Source organism: Protomyctophum bolini (genome assembly GCF_963924005.1).
Source record: "Protomyctophum bolini genome assembly, chromosome: 8".
Classification (NCBI taxonomy): domain Eukaryota; kingdom Metazoa; phylum Chordata; class Actinopteri; order Myctophiformes; family Myctophidae; genus Protomyctophum; species Protomyctophum bolini.
Window position 1 is genome coordinate 14,585,339 of NC_137869.1, and position 5,477 is coordinate 14,590,815.

Below are 5,477 nucleotides of genomic sequence, written 5' to 3' on the forward strand. Positions count from 1 at the left end.
CATAACGTGTGTGTGTGTGTGTGTGTGTGTGTGTGTGTGTGTGTGTGTGTGACATGCATTGTCTACTATGGGTGAGGGGAACTCTGTGGGTGTGTGGAGGCTGTGGCTGATGAGAAAGGAAAAGACGATGGATGAAATGGGGATGAAAGATCACAGGACATGTTGGTATTGCTGTTGCCACTTGCTGGTTCAAGAGCTTTTTATTTAATGTCCAAATAAATGCAACGTTTTGGTCCTTTGACCTTTCTCAGGCAGGAGAAAGGTCAACTCTGATGGAGTTGAGCTGAGTCCGATCTGCTTCGTACCGAACCAATCAGCGTGAGCTAAAGGCGGGATATGTGCAAAAGCGGATGTGAAGCTATATAGACACGTCAATATGATTGGTTGTGTTTGCACTTTGCACGCCCACACTTGAAAAAAAGGAACAGCCCCGTCATCGAATTTGCTTCCGCGATCCCAGATCCCAATAAGCTGTGAAACAAATTTGTGTAGCAAGCTTCTTGGATCTGGCAGCGTCAGGTTATTTCCGGGGGCACGCTGTGCTGGCCATCGCTTATGAAACCTGAGTGCATACATATACAGAAATGGCACTTGAATTTTATTTTATTTTTCACAAGCACTGTACTGCATGCAACACAGTTTCTGTTTGTTTGTGGACAGTAGCCTACTGAAACTTTTGTAAAAATTAGACAAGAAAACATGATTACCGGTAAATCATGTTTAACATGGGCATCAATGGGAAATTGTGACATCACTCACTTATTTCAGCATTTTTCAATATGTAATCTTGTAGAAACAGACTTTCTACCTTCTGTTTCTCTGACAACCAACCAGCCAATCAGCACGCGGCCGACCGTCTCTCCGGGCGATGGGATCTAGAAAGACTCGTATTTCCTCCATAGCAACACACGACGCGTCTATGGTAACCCCTGGGTAGCCCAGACATTTTATTTAGGCTGGTAGTAACTCAATTCAATGCAGTTCACCACAGGAAACTTGTTTTTGTGTTCTAGTAGCCTATACTCACCTGAGCAGGTGATTGAAGGTAGGGGGGATTTGTCAGATTCAATCAGAACTTGACCGTCAGAATGTGTGCATCTCTGAACGCCACGCAGAAGACAGAGTCCACTCATCCATCTCCAACAGCCTCAGAACACAACACAGGTAAATTTAAATAAATGAAATATAAAAATTAAAAAACCTACACAGTGGTAGCCTGACTGTAGCTTGCAGTCGACTCAGAGTGGGCGGGGTCTTTGGGCTGGATCCAGGCTAACACAGTGGTTGATGTCTTTGATGACTTAATGTTGATAAATGGCTACTCTGTCCTGAAATGTTGTCAACTACCTGATTTTTTTTTTTTATATTATTAAAGAGAGGGAGAGACGGGCATATACCACTGTGCCCTCTTACAAAATAAACACTCGATGAGTAGGCCTCAGGCAGACAGGCACAGAATAGACTATAGTGATTTAACCTTTTAAAAAAAACTTTTGTTTTACCAAAAATCACTTAGCCTACCCTACATGATAAAAAATAAGTCAACAATCATTTGGAGAGCCATGTTCTGAAGTGAACTGTATTTCTTCCCAGTGGAGCTTCCTGTACTGAAGGACAAACATGTGCTTCCTGTCCACACTGAACTGATCCCTGACCAGCTGTTGGATACACTAACCTCCACCTGCCACACACACATCAAGGTACTGTATACACACACACACACACACACACACCAAAGTATTGTGTACATAGCTGCATGGCGACCCTCTGGTGTGGTTAGGGCTTTACAGTGCAGTTTGTGTTGTAAAGGCCCATGGAGTCAGACGACCAGACCCTGTGTGGAATCATCCACATGGTCGTAAGAAATACCAACACTTCCTGGACCAACCACCATCCATGACTGGAGCTGGAAGGTCAGTGTGTGCCTGTCTCTCCTACACTGTCTCCTTCTCAGCTGCCGTCCTACTGTCTCTCCTACACTGTCTCTCAGGTGTACTGTCTGTCTCTCCTACACTGTCTCCTTCTCAGCTGTCGTCCTACTGTCTCTCAGGTGTACTGTCTGTCTCTCCTACACTGTCTCCTTCTCAGCTGTCCTCCTACTGTCTCTCTCCTACACTCTCTCAGCTGTACTGTTTGTCTCTCCTACACTGTCTCCTTCTCAGCTGTCCTACTGTCTCTCGCTCCTACACTGTCGCTCAGCTGTACTGTCTGTCTCCTTCTCAGCTCAGCTGTCCTATCTCTCCTATGTCTCTCATCTCTGTCTCCCCTATTCAGGCATGCAAAAGTGTAGCTTTTCGGCGAAAATCGCCGTTTTTATCCCAAATATAGGACCTGTGTGATTCATGCAAATCCGTTAAAAAAATGTTTGGGGGGGGTGAGGGGGTCTGTGGGTGGGGGTGGAGCCCGAGCCCGCTGCCCGGAGAATTATCTGACGAGACTGACAGACTAGTCTCGTGAGTCGATCACTAATGATTCTGAACGATATTTCTGCTTGCATCTGGGCGGCATGATGTGCGCCGCCGCTGGTCGCTCCGCTTGTGTGGACTCGGGACTCGGCGGGAGTTGGGACAGACTGTCTGTGACTCGCCAGTCAGTCCCATAGTTAAGCTGCTACTAGTTAGCATTAGCAACGTTAGCACCTTACGTTATACTGTCTGTGGTGTGGACACGCCGGCGTCAGTTTCTCTCGCTGTGTGTGTGTGTGTGTGTGTGTGTGTGTGCAGTGTGTGTGTGTGTGTGTGTGTGCGTGTGCATGTGCATGCATGCGTGCGAGTAAATAAACGCGCACATGTGTGTGTGTGCGTGCGTGCGTGCGTGTGAGTAAATCATTATAGGCTACTAAATAGATATATTAAAAAATAAAACATGCAGCTACTGTTGAATAAGGAGAGGATGTTACTCTACATGTCTTAAATTGACTAAGGCTAAAATATTGAAGTAGTATTATTATGAAGTTATTATTTTGCCGAATATAGGAGGGGCTAGTGCTCCTCGAGGGGCTAGTGCTCCTGTTGGAGTAAATTAATTGTTCTATGACTATCGGGACATGAATGTTAACATCTTGATCAATAATGACTAGATTTGTACTGATTTAGTAAATAATCATCTGTCATTTTTGAGTGGTGCAGCCACTCAACCACACTATAGACAGCTACAGTATGTGTGTGTGGCTGTGTCCCTGGCTGTGTCATTGGGTCTGTCCCTGGCTGTGTCCCTGGCTGTGTCATTGGGTCTGTCCCTGGCTGTGTCCCTGGCTGTGTCCCTGTGTCATTGGGTCTGTCCCTGGCTGTGTCCCTGGCTGTGTCCCTGTGTCATTGGGTCTGTCCCTGGCTGTGTCCCTGGCTGTGTCCCTGTGTCATTGGGTCTGTCCCTGGCTGTGTCCCTGGCTGTGTCCCTGTGTCATTGGGTCTGTCCCTGGCTGTGTCCCTGTGTCATTGGGTCTGTCCCTGGCTGTGTCCCTGTGTCATTGGGTCTGTCCCTGGCTGTGTCCCTGTGTCATTGGGTCTGTCCCTGGCTGTGTCCCTGTGTCATTGGGTCTGTCCCTGGCTGTGTCCCTGTGTCATTGGGTCTGTCCCTGGCTGTGTCCCTGTGTCATTGGGTCTGTCCCTGGCTGTGTCCCTGTGTCCCTGGCTGTGTCCGAGCACGAACATAGCGTTATAGCATTTGTTCACCACCAAGTGTCACTGTTGCACAGCCTAACACAGACACACAGGCCGGGGAGGAGGGCTAGTACAGTACAGGAAGTAATTCATTTGAACATCTTTCTACATACTGAGAGTAATAGATTTGTGCTGATGACTCTTAAGTGCAGTATATACTGTCCCCCACGACCCCCCCCCAAAAAAGTGGGTTTAGTAGTACTGATAAACGCTCAAAAGATTTGCGCCGCGGCACAGCGTCGGCCCCGCACACTGTCACCTTTTTCACCTTGGGCCTGTTTGCATGCCTGCCTATTGTCTCTCTCATCTTTCCTACTGTCTGTTTACTCTCCCTCTCAGCTTTTCCAATTTCTGTCTCACTCTTATCTGTTTCAGATTCTGTGCAATCACCAATCAGCACTGTTGTAGGTAGCTCAGGTTGTGCTTATGTGTATCGTGCGTGTGCGTGCGTGTGTGTGTGTGTGTGTGTGTGTGTGTGTACAGGGACATCTCCTTCCTATGTGATGCCATGGTAACCTCAAAGAGAAGGATGACCCTTCCACCTCTGAGCGCCAGGAGCAGTGACAACCTGAAGGCAAGACTAGTATCTCTAATTATTACTATTATTATTATTATGAAGGCAAGACTGTCATCTCTACAGTGTATCGTCACTGTCACTGCTACTTTTATGTGACACCGTAGTATGACAAAGTAATATGGCATTCATGAAAAAACAAAAAGGTGAAATACGGAGATATGAGGTTTCTGGCTGACAGCAACAATTGTTGGTTTGTTTGTTTTTATGTTATTGGGACACAAAAGCTACTATTACTACTATCACTACTACTATTTACTATTACTGTTACTATTAGGATGCTACACTCTTATCCGGAGTGACTTATAAAGTTAGAGATTGGATTAAATGACATGAGTCCTAGATGAGTATAGTCACTATAGACATAGTGCAAAGAAAACTATTATGTCTGAAGTGTCTGATGCCTGCCTGCCTGCTTGCCTGCCTGCCTGCCTGCCCGCCCGCCCGCCCGCCTGCCCGCCCGCCTGCCTGCCTGCCTGCCTGCCTGTCTCTCCACTCCAGGATGTGAGTGCGAGTGTGACAGACACTCTGATCCCAGAGGAGTATCACATAGTGAAGAACAGAGGAGTCCAGGGTCTGGAGTTCTACAACGAGTGAGTTCATGATGATAGAAGCTTCTCAGCACAACCTGCTTGAAGTCATGCAGGTCCTGAATTCACCACAAAATTGACTGTTTTGAACCTCTTCCTCACCTCACAGTAAATTCACCATGCAGCTTAAAGATGAAGAGCAACGCCTGAGGCTCTTTCCTTCTCTGTGAGTAGTAAAGCTATGTTACGTATCTTCAAGTCCGGGGAAGAACATGAAAGTTACAGACTAAAGAGTCCAGATTTGATATATAATTTAGTAGGGGTGCAACAGTTCATGAATTTAATGGATTATAAAAAGTGTGTGTGTGTGTGTGTGTGTGTGTGTGTGTGTGTGTGTGTGTGTGTGTGTGTGTGTGTGTGTGTGTGTGTGTGTGTGTGTGTGTGTGTGTGTGTGTGTGTGTGTGTGCGTGTGCGTGTGCACACGCAGGAAGCCCAGTGGCAGGCTGGAGGCAGTACAGTTGATGAGAGTGATGGATGATATGCTGGAGAAGGCAGGAGCCAATCAGAGACCTGAGGAGCTCGCGCACCTGTCACAGGTAATCATCAACTGTGTGGCACCATCAATTAGCTCCCATTAGTTGCGTAGATATAAGAACCTAGATGTCTCATTGGCTGCTGCAGTTCATTGGAGCGACTTATATCGTACGGTAAGGC